General features: G+C 44.6%; 2 long non-coding RNA genes across 9 annotated transcripts in view; one reads left to right on the top strand and one right to left on the bottom strand.

Annotated features, from left to right (window-relative positions):
* The window catches only part of LOC139362881 (uncharacterized), a 49323-nt gene that overhangs the window by 11038 nt on the left and 19507 nt on the right, over nucleotides 1-18778 (bottom strand). For 6 of the 7 annotated variants that reach the window (XR_011622396.1, XR_011622398.1, XR_011622399.1 and 3 more), the window contains exons 9-12: nucleotides 14269-14429; nucleotides 11224-11288; nucleotides 1044-3091; nucleotides 232-726 (exon numbers count right to left, since the gene is read on the bottom strand). This is a non-coding gene — a long non-coding RNA (uncharacterized lncRNA). Of the gene's footprint in view, nucleotides 1-231; nucleotides 727-1043; nucleotides 3092-11223; nucleotides 11289-14193; nucleotides 14430-18778 lie in introns of all 7 variants that reach the window. The other variant, XR_011622397.1, reaches the window with a different exon arrangement.
* On the top strand, nucleotides 725-17264 carry LOC139362882 (uncharacterized). 2 transcript variants are annotated; one of them, XR_011622404.1, is made up of 3 exons: nucleotides 725-938; nucleotides 6666-6783; nucleotides 17134-17264. It is a non-coding gene; the product is annotated as an uncharacterized lncRNA (long non-coding RNA). The 2 variants fall into 2 exon arrangements; XR_011622403.1 differs by lacking the exon at nucleotides 6666-6783 and adding an exon at nucleotides 2409-2495.

The following is an 18778-nucleotide window of genomic DNA, read 5'->3' as shown; positions in this document are numbered from 1 at the left end:
GGGAGGCCGAGAGGTATATTACTTCAGGCCAGGAATTTGAGATCAACCTGAGCAATATATTAAGACCCTGTCTCTACCAAAAAACAGAGTGAATGTGTGGAAGACAATTTTTCCACAGACTGGGAGTGGAGGGAATAATTTCAGGATGATTCAAATGCATTACATATACTGTGCACTTTATTTCTATTATTACTACATTGTAAGATATAATGAAATAATTCTACAACTTACTATAATGTAGACTCAGTGGGATCTCTGAGCTTGTTTTCCTGCAACGACACTGTCCATCTAGGGTGATGGGAGACAGTGACAGAACATCAGGCATTAGATTCTCATAAGGAGTGCACAACCTAGATCCCTCGCATGCACGCTTCACAACAGGGTTCGTGCTTCTATGAGAATCGAATGCTGCTGCTCATCTGACAGGACATGGAGCTCAGGTGGTCATACAAGCGATAGGAGGGGCTAGAAATACAGATGAAGTTTCCCCTCACTCGCCTGCTGCTCACCTCTGGTTCTATGGCCCTTTGGTTGGAGACCGCTGCTCAAGTGCATTCGAAAGGATCCATCCCATGCCATTCTTCAGAGTCATCTTTACTGTGGCAGTGGTCAACTGTAGCACCCCTAAGCTCACAGGGCATACGCTTCACCTGGCATTTCACCACAATCAATAGTAAGTGGTAGCTTGAGTCATTGTGAGGTCACTTCCTGGAAATCACCAGCATCCTATATCCCATTAGGAAGGAGTTCAGCACTGTTCCATGGATAACCAAACCTATTCCCAAATCCTATCTGTGTGGGTCTATCTCCTGGTACCCTTCCTAGCATCAATTCTGTATTTGTAGGAGTCTAATCAGGAGACACAATCAACTCACAAGTTTAAACTGGAATGAGCAAGGTGGATCACACCTGTAATCTCAGCACTTTGGAAGGCCAAGGTGGGTGGATTGCCTTGAGCTTAGGAGTTTGAGACCAGTCTGGGAAATATGGCGAAATCTCATCTCTACAAAAAACACAAAAATTAGCTATGTGGTGGCACTTACCTGTAATTCCAGCTACGTGGGAGGCTGAGGCAGGAGAATTGCTTGAGCTTGGCAGGTGGAGGCTGCGATGAGCAGAGGTTGTGCCACTGCACTCCAGCCTGGGTGACAGCGTGAGACCCGGTATCAAAAAGAAAAAAATACATATATGTCAATTTAATATAAAAAGTATTAATTTTGGCCAGGCGAAATGGCTCATGCCTGTAATCCCAGCACTTTGGGAGGCCAAGGCAGGCGGATCACCTGAGGTCAGGAGTTCGAGACCAGCCTGACCAACGCGGAGAAACCCCGTCTCTACCAAAAATACAAAATTAGCTGGGCATGGTGGCACATGGCTGTCATCCCAGTTACTCAGGGGGCTGAGGCAGGAGAATCACTTGAACCCGGCAGGCGGAGGTTGCGGTGAGTCGAGATGGCGCCATTGCACTCCAGCCTGGGCAACAAGAGTGAAACTCCGTCTCAAAAGAAAAAAAGGTATTAAGTTTAACAGAGGATCAGCATAATGAGGGACACACTAGCACAAAGTAAAGACATCTCTAGAGAATACAGAACTAGCAGAGGTCAGGCATTATGGCTCATGCCTGTAATCCCAGCAATTTCGGAAGCCTAGACAGCAGGATCGCTTGAGGCCAGGAGTTGGAGACCAGTCAGAGCAACATAGTGAGATGCTGTGTCTACCCAAAAAAAAAAGAACAATATTAGCCAGGTGTGGTGCTGGTGTACACCTGTAGTTCCAGCTACTTGGGAGTCTGGGGTGGGAGGATCCCTTGAGCCTGGGAAGTCTACACTACAGTGAGCCAAGATCATGCCACTGAACTCCAGCCTAGGTGACAGAGTAAGACCCTGTCTTAGAAAAAGAAAAGAAAGTGTTAATCCCCCTATGGGAATCTCCTCTTCTCCTGCCCTCTCAGGAACCTCACTTGTCAGTTCTTCCTCCCACTTTCCTGTATCTTTAACCTATCCCCCACTTTTAGCTCCTTCCCACCATCATTTAAATTACTCAAACTTCTTCTATTTTAAAAACCTCTTCCTAAACTCAGTGAGAGGTCTCCTGCACACCCACTGAGCCATCTGCTCCCCTTGGTGCCTTCGCTATAGCAGCCTGAACCATGTCTCTAATCCATGAATCTCATCACGTTACTCCCCCATTTACATCACTTCTCCTTGCCTCCGGGATTAAGTCCAGACTCCTTAACAGCCCCTGCTCTGCCCTGCCTTGCAAGGCAGCCTCACTGCTTGCCCCTCTCCATTTCACCTACTATGGAGTCCAGCTGAGCCTCATCTTTCTCCTCTGGGACTCTCTGAAGTGGGTGATGCCCTCTGCTTATAATACGCTTCCCCTTAAACCTCTACTCTCTTCCTGGCTAGCTTCGGCTCCTCTGTCACTTGTCCGCTTTGGCATCACCTCCTCACGGAAGACTTCCTTGACTCCCCAGATTCTCAGGAGCATGGCAGGTGAGGTGCTCCTCCCATGAATGGACGGAGATTAGGGAGAGTGTGTTATTCATGCTTAATTCACCAGTGCTTAGCTCAGTACCTAGCACAAAACAGTTACTGTGGTAGCCAAAGTAATAACCCCCACCCCCACCAATTGTTCATGTCCTATGTTACACAGCACAATTGCATAGGAAGGGGGAATTAAGAGTGCAGATAAAATTAATGTTGAAAATCAGCTGACCTTAAAACAAGATTATCCTGGAATATCTAGAAGAGTCCATGTAATTACAAGCATTCTTTAAAAGTGGAAGAGGGAGGCAGAAGGTTAAGAACCAGAGACGGTGGGCACAATGGCTCATGCCTGTAATACCAATACTTTGGGAGGCCAAGGCAGGAAAATCCCTTGAGTGCAGGAGTTCAAGGTCAGCTCTGGCAACACACTTGAGGCCCCATCTCTACAAAAAAATCACAAGATTCACTGAGTGTCATGGTGCTCACCTGTGGTCCCAGCTACTGGGAAGGCTGATGTGGCAGGATTGCTTGAGTTTGAGGCTACAGTGAGCCGTGGTTGGACCACTGAACTCCATCCTGAGTGACAAGGCAAGGTCCTATTTCTAAAGAAAAAAACGACATTGGAATCAGGGTCCCCTCCATCCTAAGGTGCCTACAAGGCATCTCTCTCTGCAAACGAGTAAACATCATCTTCCAACTCCTCACAGAGTGGAGGAGCAGGAAAACTCCCTCACCTCATTTCTGTGCCACTTGGGAGGTCTGGACAGCCCAATAACCAGCTCCTTGCTGATGATGCAATCAGGAAATGGCTCGAGTTGAGCTAAGGAGAATTTGGATCCTTCTTTTGGTTCTCAACAGGCAGGGTAGGGGCCAGGCATGGTGGCTCATACCTGTAATCCTTGTACTGTGGGAGGCCAAGGTGAGAGGATTGCTTGAGGCCAGGAGCTCAAGACCAGCCTGGGCAACATAGCAAGACCTCGGTGGCATGCACCTGTGGTCCCTATTACTTGGTAGGATGAGGTGGGAGGACTGATCACTTGATCCCAGGAGTTTCAGACACAGCCAGACCATGTCTCAAAAAGTTAAAAAAAAAAAAAAAAAAGAGAGAGAGAGAGACAGACTATAGGCAGGCACCACCACATTTGACTAATTTTTAAATATTCTGTAGACACAAGGTCTTGCTAGGTTGCCCAGGCTGGTCTAAAACTCCTGGCATCAGGCTGGGCATGGGGGCTCATGCTTGTAATCCCAGCACTTTGGGAGGCTGAGGCAGGCAAATCACCTGAAGTCAGGAGTTCGAGACCAGCCTGGCCAACATGGTGAAACTCCGACTCTACTAAAAATACAAAATTAGCCGGGCAGTAGTGGCGTGTACCTGTAGTCTCAGCTACTTGGGAGGCTGAGTCAGGAGAATCACTTGAACCTGGGAGGCGGAGGTTGCAGTGGGCCAAGATCGCACCACTGCACTCCACTCTGGGCCACAGAGTGAGACTCTGTCTGAAAAAAAAAACAGAAAACAAACTCCTGGCATCAACACATCTTCCTGTCTTAGCCTCCCAATGCCCTGGGATTATATTGTTTCCTATAATTGAAGACACTTGTTCTTATACTGCTTTAAGGTATAAAAGAAAAAACAAAACATAATGACAAATGTTGGTGAAGGCCAGGCATGGTGGCTCAGCCTGTAATTCCAGAACTTTGGGAGGCTGAGGTGGGTAGATCACTCAAGGCCAGGAGTATGAGACCAGCCTGGGTGACACGGTAAAATCCGATCACTCCAAAAAAATATAAAAATTAGCCAGGCATTGAGATGAGAGAATCACTTGTGCCTGGGAGGTCAAGGCTGCAGTGAACTGTGATGGTGTCATTGGGCTGCAGCCTAAGAGACAGAGAAGCCCCTATCTAAAAAATAATAATAATGTCAGTGAAGATGTGGAGGAATTGGAACCCACATACATTACTGGTGGGAACATAAAATCGTGTAAACACTGGGTATTTCTTTTCCTGTCATTTCAATTGGTTTTTTTTTTTTTTTTTTTTTTTTTAATCAAGACAGGGTTTCACTATCTTGCCCAGGCTGGTCTTGAATTCATGGGCTCAATTCCTCCCATCGGAGCCTCCTGAGTAGCTGGGATGACAGGTGTGAGCCATCACACCCAACTGGTGTAGCCACTTAAGAAAACAGTCTGGCAGTTTCTCAAAATGTACAGTCATCATATAATGCAACAACTTCACTCCTAGGCATATATCCCAGAGAAATAAAAATATATATCCACACAAATATATATTGTACAACAATCTTCAGAGCAGCATTATTCATAATGGCCAAAACATGAAGACAACCCAAATGTCCACCAACTGATGAACAGATAAACAAAATGCAGCGTGTCTCTACCACGGAATATTACTCAGCAATAGGACGATGAAAGGTTGATACACACTATGACATAAAGGAACTTTGAAAACATTGTGCTAAGAGGAAAAAAAAGCCACAAAAGATCACATATTGTACAATTCTATTTGTCCAGATTAGGCAAATCTATAGCGACAAAAAAATGAATCAATGGTTGCCTAAGGCTGGGGGCCAAGGCAGGTGGGGGGAGTAGGAGGTAGTGGCTAAGGGGTATGGATTTCTCTATAGGGTAATAAAAGATTCTAAAAGTGACTGTGGTGATCGATGCACGGCTCTCTTGAGTATTCTAAAACCTACTGAATTGCAGATTTCAGTAAATAAAGTGAATGGCATGTGAATAATATTTTAATAAAGCTATTATTTAAAATAATAGCACAGGTAGTCATGCTTGCCTGTAATCCCAGCACTTTGGGAGGCTGAGTCAGGAGGATCACTTGAGGTCAGGAGTTTTGAGCCTAGTGTGAGCAACCTGGCAAGATCCCATCTCTATGATAAAAAATGAAAAAATTAGCTGGGCATGGTGGCACATGCCTGGAGTCCCAGCTATTTCGGAGACTGAAGTGGGAGAACTGCTTGAGTCCAGGAGTTTGAGGCTACAGTGAACCATGACCATGTCATTGTACTGCAGCCTGAGCAACAGAGCAAGACCCTGTCTCTAAAAAGGAAGGAAAACAAATGCAAGTTTGTATCACTTTGTGAGTGCAGCCAAGTTGGAGGAGAAACAGACAAGAACAAAAGAGCACTGAATAACGAGGGTGAGTGGCTGGTTAGGCTCGGTTGCTAGCTAAGTGGTTTGTAAAGAATTCATTAGTAAAGTTACAGCTCTGGGGACAGTCACGCAAAGAATGAATGCTAAATTCATTACAAATGCCCATGGTCTTTCTTTACATGCCTTCTAGTGAAAAATTCCTAAGTGCCTAAATAGCAAGTCTGCAACAATACCAGCTGTTTATTAAAGACTACGAAAAAGAAATGGAGGCCAGGCCTGGTGGCTCACGTCTGTAATCCCTGCACTTTGGGAGGCTGAGGCAGGCAGATCACCTGAGGTCAGGAGTCCAAGATGAGCCTGGCCAACATGGTGAAACCGTGTCTCTACTGAAAATACAAAAATTTGCTGGGTGTGGTGGCGGACACCCATAATCCCAGCTACTCAGGAGGCTGAGGCAGGAGAACTGCTTCAACCCAGAAGGCAAGAGTTACAGTGAGCTAAAATTGCACCACTGCACTCCAGCCTGGGCGACAAGAGCAAGACTCTATCTTAAACAAAAAAAAGAAAAAAAGAAATGGCATCTTCTTCAAGAATGACATAGTTTTTCATGATAAAGCTCTAATTTTGCATTTGTTCAAGTATTGATTAGATTTACCCAATATGACACCAATCTTGGATAAAGTACAAACAACACAATTTCATTTTCTCAATAATCAAAACTGACTAGGTAGTCTAATATCAATTCCGATCTTATTAAACAATGATCAGATTTTTAAAATTATGGAATGATGGAGCAAATAAGATGTTACAACCTGTTCCAAGGGGAATTCCAAAACCCACACATATCTGAGACCATCAAGTATGATGAAATATACTTGATTACTATACTGAAAAATAAACTGATTATAAAGCCAACAACAGTTGGGCAGGGGTCTCCTCATCCACAGCCACACAAACCTGATCATGCAGCTATGTGGTTGCAAGGCCTACATAGCCTAGAAGGGACTGGTCTGACTTGGGATTTCATTTCATTTGTATTTGTATTTTGAGACAGGTTCCCACTGTGTCACCCAGGATGGAGTGCAGTGGTATAATCATAGCTCACTGCAGCCTTGACCAACTGGGCTCAAGAGATGCTCCTGCTTCAGCTGCCCCAATACCTGGAAATACAGGCAAGTACCACCATGTCAGGCTTTTTAAAAATTATTATTAATTTTTTTTAGAGAGAGAAGTCTTAATATGTGGCCCAAGCTGGCCTCAAACTCCTAGCCTCAAGAGATCTGCCCACCTCAGCCTCCTGAGTAGGTATACACCACCATGCGCCGCTATATTTATTTTATTTTATTAAATTTCTTTCTTTTATTTTTGGAGAGAGGAGGTCTTACTATGTTGCCCAGGCTGCTCTCAAACTCATGGCCTTAAAACATACTCCCATCTCTACCTCTCAAACTGTTGGAACTATACGTGTGAGCCACTGCCCCTGGCCTTACTTAGGATTTTTTTTATCTAGCATCTTTTACTTGGTAGGATTGGGAAAGGCAGTAGGGTTTTTTTTTTTTTAATTACTTAATAATTCAATTAGAATCAAACTCAACCTTGACCCCTGCCTTCTCTCACAGCTCACATCCAGTCTGTCAGGAAATCCTATTGACTGACTTCAACATGTATCCAGGCTCTGACCATCTCTCACTACCACTGTGCACCAGGTCAGGACCACTATCATCTCTCACTGGGATGTTGCCACAGCTTGGCCCCCATGCTTCTACACAAATCTTCCCAGAGTCTTTCTCAACTTGGCAGCCAGGGTGTGCTTTAAATCAGGAGACAGGTCATGTCGCCTCTCTGCTCAGAACCCCTCGGTGGTTCCCATTTTAGTCAGAGTAAAAGCCAAAGCCCCAGGAATAGCATCCCAGGGCTTACACGATCTGTACCGATCCCAGCCCAGCAACTCCCTGGCCTCCTCGCCAACTTCGCTCCCTCTCTCTCTTTGCTCCACTGGCCTCCTTCCAGAGCCTCAGACACACCAGGGAGTTTCCTCCTAATGCCTTTATCCTGTTGACTCAGCCTACAGAGCTCTTCCCTCAGCACTTCGGCCAGCTCCATCATCTGCTTCAAACTTTTGCTCAATATTCACTTACGAGGCCAACACTGACCACTCTACTCAACATTGCCATTTGTCCCCATTCCCATCATGCTCATTTCTTTCTTTCTTTTTGAAACAAGGTCTTGCTCTATTGCCCAGGCTGGAGTACAGTGGTGCAATCATAGCTCACAGCAACCTCAACCTCCCGGGCTTAAACAATCCTCCCACCTCAGCCTCTCTAGGAACTGAGACTACAGCTGCATGCCACAATGTCTGGCAATTTTTTTTTTTTTTTTTTTTTTTTTTTTTTTGAGACAGAGTCTCAGTCATCCAGGCTGAAGTGTAACAACGCGATCTCGGCTCGCTGCAAAGTCTGCCTTTCAGGTTCAAGTGATTCTCTGCCTCAGCTTCCCGAGTAGCTGGGATTACAGGCACCACACCTGGCTAATTTTTGTATTTTTAGTAGAGATGGGGTTTCACCATCTTGGCCAGGCTGGTCTTGAACTTCTGACCTCATGATCCAACCCCCTCAGCCTCCTAAAAGTGTTGGGATCACAAATGTGAGCCACCGCGCCCAGCCTTTTTTAAAAAAAACTTTTTTAGACATGAGGTCTCATTATGTTGTCCAGGCTGGTCTTAAGCTGCTGGGCTCAAGCGATCCTCCTACCTCAGCCTCCCAAAGTGCTGGGATTACAGGCATGAGCAACTGTAACATAAAGCCCCAGCTTCATGTTCATTTCTTCTTGCTGCTACAACAAACTACCCTATATTTAGTGGCTTGAAACACCACAAATCTACCACCTTACAGTTCTGGGGTCCAGAAGCCCAACTAGGTCTATTAAGGCTCAAGTCAGGTGTCAGAAGGGCTGCATTCCTTCTGAAGGCTCTAGAGAGAATGTGCTCCCTTGCCTTTTCCAGCTTCTAGAAGCCACCCCCATTCCTTGACTCATCTTGAAGATGGCCCCTGACTCCATATTCAAGGCCAGAAGTGCAGCATCTTCAAATCTCCCTCTCTGACCTCTTCTTCCATCACCACATCTCCTTCTCTAATTCTGACTCTCCTACCTCCTCCTTTCTCTTATAAAGATCCTTGATTGGTGGGCATGGGGGCTCCCAACTGTAATCCCAACACTTTGGGAGGCCAAAGAGAAAGGAACGCTTGAGGCCAAGAGTTCGAGACCAGCCTGGGGAACATAGGAAGACCCCCGCCTTTATAAAATTCAAATTAAAATCAGCTGGACATGGTGATGCACGCCTGTAGTTCCAGCTACTGGAGAGGCTAAGGTGGAGGATCGCTTTAGCCTAGGAGGTCAAAGCTGCAGTGAGCTATGATCACATCACTACACTCCAGCCTCAGTGGCAGAGCGAGACTCTGTCTCAAATGTAAGAAAAGAAATATACATTTGGTCTCTGCCCCTGGTTCCTGGCATAGAACTTCTAAAGCTCTTATAAAGTCCTTAGTGACGGAGGTAATAGGAGCATTTTCTGTTTTAATATTCAGTCTTAGTCCCAGTTTCCTGACACAAGGGCCTCTGAGGTCTTTCAGATCTGCAGCATGGTAAGAATGCATGTGGGCTGCTGTTGAGCTGACAGAGTGGCTGCAAGCTCCCAGACTGCTTCAGGAGGAGGGCTGGCTGCCAGAGGAACCAACCACATTTTTTTTTTTTTAAACGGAGTTTGGCTCTTGTAGTCCAGGCTGGAGTGCAATGGCACAATCTCAGCTCACTGCAACCTCCGCCTCCCAGGTTCAAGCAATTCTCCTACCTCGGCCTCCTGAGTAGCTGGAATTATAGGGATGTGACACAACGCCCAGCTAATTTTTGTATTTTTAGTAGAGATGGGGTTTCACCATGTTGGTCAGGCTGGTTTCAAAATCCTGACCTCAAGTGATCTGCACGCCTCGGCCTCCCAAAGTGCTAGGATTACAGGCATGAGCCACTGCGCCCAGCCCCAACCACATTTCTTGAGGCTTGGAACTTTCAGCCTCACCTGCCGAACTCCAGGAGGCAAAAGGGACTGGAGATTGACTTAGCTACCAATGTCAATCAATCATGCCTCCATAAAAACCCAAACAACAGGGTTTGGAGAACTTCTGTGTCGCTGAACACAAGGAGGTGCTGGGAGGGTAGTGTGCTCAACAGAGGGCATGGAAGCTCTGTGCCTCTCCCCACTTACCTTGCCCTGTGCACCTCTTTCACTGGCTGTTCCTGAGATGGAGCCTTTACATTGAGCCAGTAACAGAAAATAAGCTGGCCAGATGAGGTGGCTCATGCCTGTAATCCTAGCACTTTGGGAGGCAGAGGTGGGGGGAAATCACTTGAGTCTAGGAATTTGAGACCAGCTTGGGCAACATAACAAGACCCCATCTATACAAAAAATAAAAGAAATTAGCCAGATGTGGTGGTGGGAACCCTGTAATTCCAGCTACTTGAGAGGCTGAGACAGGAGAATCACTTGAGCCCTGGAGGTTGAGGCTTCAATGAGCTATGATTGCACCACTGCACGCCAGCCTGGACAACAGAGCAAGGCCCTGTCTTTTAAAAAAAAAGAAAGAAAGAAAAGGAAAAACCTGTTTTTCTAAGTTCTGTGAGTTGTTCTAGCAAATAACTAAACTGAAAAAGAGAGTCATGGGAAACCCTGATTTCTAACTGGTTGGTCGAAATACAGGTGACAACCTAGGACTTGCAATTGGCATCTGAAGTAAGGGTGGTCTTGTGGGACTGAGCCCCTAACCTGTGAGGTCTGCACTAACCCCAGGTAGTGTTGGAATGGAATTGTGGAATACGCAGTTGGTATCCAGAGAGTTGGAGAACCGGTGTAGAAACTCCACACATACATTTGGTTAGAAGTGTGTGAGTAGAGAAAAACATGAGTTCTTCTCTCACCTGTCTACCTGCTTAACTGCATAGGAGAGACAATGCATGGTGCTCATGAACAAGGCAAGCATTAAAGTCAGACCAGACCTAACATTTGACTCAGTCTTAATATCCATGTGAGCTTGGGCAAATCGCTCATTAACCCCAAGTCTTCATCATTTCATGCATAAAATGGGGATAACTGTGGCACCTACCTATTTTTGTGAGAATTAATGAAATACTATGCTTGATGTTATTGTGATCATCACACTCTTTGACAAGGACAGTGATGCATGATAACACAAAAACTTAGAAACTGTAATGAGGTCTCGGGCAAAATTCCATACAAGCAAATTACTGTCTCTACAAAGCATTCCTGCCACACTTAATTCACCATTCCCTGAACAAAATGTGCCATCTTCATTGTCCAGGTCTGTACAGTGCTGGTTTCCCTGCCTGGGCTGCTCACTCCATCCCATCCCAGCCCATTCCTCATCCCTCCACGTCCCTCTTCCCTCCCCACTCTCATACAACTCTTCCTCATCTTTCAGGACCTGGCTTCAATGTCACCTTAACTGGAAGCTTCTCTCACCCTCCAGAAGAGCTTCCCATTGCACTTGATGCATGCACTATTACTTGATCATTTCTGAGTTATAGTCCAAGTCTTTTCGTACCTGGATAACATGTTGCCCAGTCAGTGTCTCTTCCTGGATTCAGAAGTCTTTCATGGTAGATCCAGCTGGAGTGACAAAAACACATTCTTTAAAAAAAAAAAAAAAAAGAAAAGAAACAAGAGGGATGACACAGACAGACATCAGTACTTAAAAGTTTTAAATGGTATGTGAAAAACAAACAAAATACAAGGGCTTCCAGCAGAAACATAGGAGGGAAAGTGTTACTGGGAAATATAACAGAAGGTTACTTTTTATTTTATTTTTAGAAAAAGGGTCTTGCTCTATCGCCTAGGCTGGACTGCAGTGGTGCAATCACAGTTAGCTGAAGCCTCAACCTCCAGGGCTCGAGCAATATTCCCATCTAATTTTTATTTTATTTAAGAAACAGTCTTGCTCTTACCAAAGCTAAAGTGCAGTGGTGTGATCATAGCTTACTGCAGCCTCACCCTTCTAGGCTCAAGTGATCCTCCAGTCTTAGCCTCCCCAGTAGCTGGGACTATAGGTGTACAGTGCAATGTGTAGCTCAATATTTTTTTTAATTTTTAGTAGAGACAAAGTGTCGCTATGTTGACCAGGCTGGTGGTGATCTCCCACACTCAGGCAGTTCTCCCACCTCAACCTTCCAAAGTGCTGAGATTACAGGTGTGACCTGCCTGTAACACCACAGAGGTGTGACCTCACACCTGGCTGAGGGGGTTAATTTTTAATTATATAAAGAACTCAAAGCAAATATTAGAAGGAGCCTAAGTGCCTACAGCAGCTGATGAGTAAACTGTGATACATCTATATAACAAAATATTATGCAACCATGAAAAGGATTAAGATAGATCAATAGGTATTGGCACAAATGTCCACGAAATATGAAAATGTGAAGTGATGTTCAATCACCATGTATGTGTCTTGAAGGATATGGCCCATTTTCTCAATAGCAATTATTTCCTGAGATAAGACTATGGGTCTAAAGACTGAAGGAAATTTTTCACTTATTTATTTAAAAGTATTTACTGTTTTTATAATTTAATAAAAGATTAAACAGATCATCGCATTAGTAAAAGACAAATTAATTCCATAAATAAATGGAAAAGACATGGACAGCCCAGGCATGGTGGCTCACACTTATAATACTAGTATTTTGGGAGGGGGTGGTGGGGGGATCGCTTGAGGCCAGGAGTCCCAGACCAGCCTAAGAAACAAAGCAAGACCTCGTCTCTACTAAAAATTAACAAAAAATTGGCCAGGCATAGTGGCATGTGCCCATAAACCCAAGTACTGAGGTGGAAGGATCACCTGAGACCAGGAGGTCAAGACTACAGTGAGTTGAGACTGTGCCACTACACTCAAGCCTGGGAGACAGAGCGAGACTTCATCTCAAAAAAAGAAAAAAAAAAAAAGGGACAATAAAGAAAGAAAGCTAAGAAGCTAACACAAGGAAAGATAAAACGTGTGACAAATAGGCTGGGTACGTGGCTCACGCCTGTAATCCAGCACTTTGGGAGGCCGAGGCGGGTAGATCACGAGGTCAGGAGTTTGCGACCAGCCTGATCAATACGGTGAAACCCCATCTCTACTAAAAATACAAAAATTAGCCAGGCGTGGTGGTGTGTGCCTGCAATCTCAGCTACTCAGGAGGCTGAGGCAGAATTGCTTGAACCTGGGAGGCAGAGGTTGCAGTGAACCAAGATCATACCACTGCACTAGAGCCTGGGCGACAGAGCGAGACTATGTCTCAAAAAAAAAAAAAAAACAAGGTGACAAAGTAATATGAAGTCTTTTATTTATCACACAGAAAGTAACTTGTTAAATTATAATACCTGTGCCAGTGAAAGTGCAGTGAAATGGCCATTTTCTTGTACTATCACTGGTGTTTAAATTGTATATAAACCTTCCAGGATAAAGCTTGGACATTTTTTTAAAATAATACAGACAGTTACTCATTATACTGCCTCCTCCAACTCCTGGCCTCAAGCAATCCTCCCACCTCAGCCTCCCAAAGTGCTGGAATTATAGGCTGACAGCCACCATGCCTGAAAGCTTGGCAATTTACATCAAGGGTAATAAGAATGCTCATACCCTGTCACTCACAGTAATCTCACTTCCGGAAATATCATCTTTGGATATAATTCAACCTAAACAAAAGGTGATATGCACAAACACAGTGAAAATCTGGGAGTAATTTTTTTCTCATTTTTTAAAAAATATGGAATGCTTCACAAATTTGCATGTCATTCTTTCACAGAGGCCTATTGTTCCAACTTAAGTACATGTGCCACTGAAGCAAGCATGAGTAATTTAAGATAGAGTGGTTAAGTGAAATAAGGAAGAGATATGGGGAATTTAAAAAATCTGTGGTACTTATAGGCACCTAGTAACAGCTCAGCAAATTATTATTTTTATGGTAATTTCACTCAATTAAAAATTGTCATTAAAAATTACCATTGTCATGGAACATAATGTATCCTACAGTATAATTGTAAAAACAGATACAATTTGTCCCTTGGCATATGGGGGGATTAGTTCCAGCTACCCCATTTCTGTGTATACCAAAATCCATGCCTACTCAAGTTTTCAAAGTCAGTCCTGTGGAATCCAAATATTTAAAAAAATGGGAAAATTAGTGAGGTGCGGTGACAAGCACCTGTAGTCCCAGCTACCTGTGAGGTTGAGGCAGGAGGACTGCTTGAACCCAGGAGGTTGAGGCTGCAGTGAGCCATAATTGCACTACTGCAGTCCAGTCAGGGCAACAGAGTGAGACAGAAGGTTCACTTTTTAATAGAATTTTTCTGTTCACTTGAAGATATGGTCAGGACTGTGGCATAGGAAAATTTTTCATAAAATAACTATCTAATCCAATTAATGCTGGAGTTGGGGACAGAAAACGTTTTGGTGACTATTTATTCCTTCACTTGCTGTTATATAAACTATTGCCAGTAGGCACTTACCAACCAGAAGTGTCATCTCAGAGCTACTCACAATGAAAGGTGACGTCTGGGGCTCAGGTGTGTTGAGGTCCCCATGCCTGGGCTATGGGTGCTGAGTGGGACTTACTTGTCCATCCATTTTCTCTATTCCAGCACTGGGAAACTTGGGTTTATCCATCTTGATAAGATGTCATTGAAATTCCACTTGGCAAGAACCACAAATGGAAGAAAGGCCATAAAACCACAGGACAGTACTTGTTCTCAAGGGAATCTTTAGCTTAAGTGGCTCTGTAAAAGAGAAAGTATATTGTTGAAAAATCATTGCAGGTCAGGTGAGGTGGCTCATACCTATAATGCCAGCCACTGGGAGACAAAGGCAGGAGGATCCCATGAGGCCAGGAGTTCAAGACCAGCCTGGGCAACACAGTGAAACCTCATCTCTACAAAAAATTAGGAAATGAGCTGGGTGTGGTAACACATTCCTATACTCCACGCTACTCTGGAGGCTGAAATAGGAGGATCACTTGAGCCCAGGAAGTAGAAGCTGCAGTGAGCTCTGATCTCACCACAGAACTCCAGCCTGGGTGACAGAGTGAGACCCTGTCTCAACACACACACACACACACAGACACAGACACACACACACACACACAAACACACACACACCCTCATCTCAGTCTGCCCAGCCTTGACTAATCAAAAGGGTCTTCTGGTTACAGAAGAAGTATGCTCTTTTATAGGACAGGGAGAGACCAGCAAGCTTGTTCACAGCCTTTTCCTCATCCTCTGCTTAGTTTCCAAGAACCCTCACAGTGAAAACAGAGTCCCTGGGAAAACAACCTAAATCTTCAGGTTACCAGGGGAGAAATATGCCTCCTTTGTCAATTAATAAATGGAACACCTGCCTTAAAATCCAGGGAGTTCTGCTAGAATGAATCACTCCCTAAGACCTTGACCTATGCAGGGAACACGAAAAACTGGAGTTTAACCAGGCGCGGTGGCTCACGCCTGTAATCTCAGCACTTTGGGAGGCCGAGGCGGATGGATCATCTGAGGTCAAACCTGGCCAACATGGTGAAACCCCGCCTCTACTAAAACTACAAAAATTAGCTGGGCGTGGTGGTAGACGCCTGTAATCCCAGCTACTCCGGAGGCTGAGGCAGGAAAATCACTTGAACCCAGAAAAGGCAGAGGTTGCAATTACTTCTAGAAGAATTTCCATTAGCCCTTTGAAATCCTTCAACATTCATTAAGGTCAAAGAGTTGTCACCTAATTTAATCTGATGGGCATGTGACCAGAGTCTTTCTAGGGAATAGAGACTCCCAAACTGTTCAGCTGGGAAGTGAGGAGATAATTTAATACTCAAAATCAAAGGGAAACGAAAAGAGGCCAAGCTAGAGCGTCATTATTCTTTCTTGGCAGGGAATGGATTCCAGAGTCATTCTGTGACCTTTACGTTCTGTGACCTCCTTATTAGCATCTAAAAGCTTCCAGTGTAGGATGCAGCCAGCTAGGTTCTCTTCTAATGTAATAAAATCTGCTTCAGCAAAGCTTATGCAGAGCCATCTCCAGACTCCAGAAATAATAGGCTATAAATTACAGGATCTCCCATTTGATATAATGAAGTATAAGCACGCTCCTGAATGACTCCTCTACATACTACTCTGAGTGACTTGAAGTGAATTTGATACAAGTACTGGAGCGAGCGCAAAGCAGAGCTACATCTAGGATTAATGTGCTTGGGCCCAGCTCCTCACTACTCACCTATGAGTACAGTTCCAGAACCTAAGTAGAGGGTGGGGGAACAAGGCTCCTGGCTTTTTTCCCTAATGCCTGCCATCTCTTTCAGATTTCTTATTTCTTTGCAAAGAAACTAAACAGGCACGACTAAAAAAACTAAACAATTAAACCCTACACAGAGAATCTCCAAAAATTCACAAAATATCATTCAAGACTGTTAGAAAGACAGCCTTGAGGATAACTTGATGTACCAGTGATCTACAATATTTGGGATCATTCCAAATTCCCGTCAAGGATCTGCCTATATCAACACAGGGACAAAGGACCAACCATTCAAATAGGCCCTGCTGCCAAAATGCCATCTCTTCATATTGTTCCATTTAACAAAACTGCAGCCTGTCATCTATCCTTAAGTCCCTTGGCCAATGGTACAGAGCCAGAGTATGCTACTCCCTAGCAGGAAATCAACAGGATGACCTACTAAACACCATTCAGAAGATGCTAAGGCCCATGAATTGCAACAGGAAAGAAAAGACACATAATTAGTCAGACAGCTACATGCTGGGCCAAAAATGCACTACAACCCCCACCCAATTCTGCCTAATCCTAGCTGGGCTGACACCAACCTGATGAGACAGGCCTGTAAGATCTCAAACTAAAACAGAAACTCCTGAACTGGGTTCTTGAGAACCCAGGAAGCAGCAGTAAACCATTAAAGAACAATTAAGGTCTGGAGGTGAGGGGGGAGTTTCAGATAAATGAAATGCTGGTAGAACACAGGGCCCAAAGGAGCAAAAGTTAACCTAAGCCCAGGTAGAACCTTGTTTACCAGAGTACTAGGCACGGGGTGTGGCAACTATTCTAACCAAAGAGGCTCCACTGGGGTTGGGTTAGCAATCCAAGGTATGGTATGCATAGGGCTGGTGGAATTCAGGGGGACTGAAACAAAAGCTTCAGAACCAGAAAGACTATATCTGGGGACAGAGCACAAAACTCTCAAGAGATGAATCTTTGTAAGAGTGAGGCAGAACTATATAGCAGTTTCAGGAGATCTGCTGGTGCCCAGCAAGAGCTCCAAATGGGCTATATGCAGGGATGCAGGCTGTAGTCTCAGAAGAGGAGGTTCACAAAAGTCATTCAGTCCAAGACCCCAAACTGTGTTCTCTACTAACAGGAATTAAGGCCCCCTAGAGAAATGGCTGACTCCATGGATGGTACAGTATATTGATCCTGGAACATCTTTTTTGACAGAAAGCAAGGAAGTCATCAAAGTCCAACAGGATCACATCAAAAAGACAGGAGCGTCAACTTGAAGAGATAATTATTAACCTCGATGAGACAATGTAAGCATCCAAAACAATAAAGACAACAATGGCCTGAAATACATCAAATGCAAACCATAATCTATGAGTTCATGATGATATTCAGAAAAAAAATCTATTGGTCACTAGAGGGAAGGTTACTAGGTCACTAACTTACTACTCTGAAAAGTGACTTAAAATGAGAGGTAGCGTGGAGCTATCTATTCAGTTTTTCCCTTACAAACATAAATTTTTAGGGAGATGAAAGTAGATGAAACAAATCTGGAAAAATGGAGGTAACTGCTTAATCGGAGGGTTGGGTACGTGGAGGTTCATCCTATTTCTTTTGTGTATGTTTGAACCCCCTACAAAAAAAGCACAAGACAGAATGTGAGCCAAGCAGCTTAGGGTTTAGGCAAGGCTTCTGCCTACAAGAGACACTAGGATATGAGGGGTAGTTTTAGCCCTGATGGGCTGAGCCAACTGGAGGTACATAGGGTGGTGCTAAATTGCAGAGGTATCATGTTGCCCAGCACTTGATCGAATCCTAGATGCTAGGACTGCTTGGTAGCATGCTTCCTAGGTGGTGGATCTGAGGCTACCTACAGAACTTCCTTTGTAGTCATAATTGGCTCAGAAACTACAAAAGGGCTTGCTCTTGAAAATGGAGTCGGTCTTTGTCCATTTCATGCTGCTATAAAAGAATGCCACAGACTGCATAATTTATGAGAAGGAAAAAAGGAAGGAAGGAAGGGAGGGAGGGAGGGAGGGAGGGAAGGGAAGGGAAGGGAAGGGAAGGGAAGGGAAGGGAAGGGAAGGAAGGGAGGGAAGGAGGGAAAAAGGGAAGGCGGGAAGGAGGAAGGGGAGGAAGGTTAGGAAGGGAAGGGAAGGAAGAGAAGGAAGGGAAAGAGGGAAGGAGGAAGGGAAGGAAGGTGGGAGGGGGAGAGAGAGGAAGGGAGGGGAAGGGAAGAGAACGGAAGAACAGGGAAGGGAAGGGAAGGGAAGGGAAGCGACGGGAATGGAAAGGAATGGAATGGAACGGAACACAACAGAACAGAAAGGAAAGGAAAGGAAAAGGGGAAAGGAAGAAACTTTACTTCTTGTAGTTCTGGATGCTATGAAATCCAAGGTTGAGGGGCCTGCATCTAGTAGGGATCTTCTTGCTGCATCATCCCACGACAGAAGGCAGAAGGACAACAGAGTGCAAGACAGCAAGAGGGCAAAAGGGGCTGAACTCTCTTTTATAATAAGACCACTCTGTGATTACTTATCTATTACCATAATAACAACATTAACTCATTCATGAGGGCTCTCTTATTAGGCCCCACATCCCAACTGTTGCATTGAGGATTGAGTTTCCAGCACATAAACTTTGGGGGACACACTTAAACCACAGCAGAGCACTTATGTAAATTCAACCAAGAGGTGCTGGGAAAATCAAAGGCATGAGAAAGAGAGCAAAGGCTAGCAGAGAAATACGCGCAGGTTAAGGAAAAAAGTCACAATGAATCCTGTAGTGCAGGCTACTTTATCAAAAGCACCTAAAAAAAAAAGATCTCATTAACTGCCCCAACTCACCTGCACCCACATCTAAA

Source organism: Macaca nemestrina, chromosome 4, assembly GCF_043159975.1.
Source record: "Macaca nemestrina isolate mMacNem1 chromosome 4, mMacNem.hap1, whole genome shotgun sequence".
Lineage (NCBI taxonomy): Eukaryota > Metazoa > Chordata > Mammalia > Primates > Cercopithecidae > Macaca > Macaca nemestrina.
This window is presented reverse-complemented; position numbering and strand designations above follow the sequence as displayed.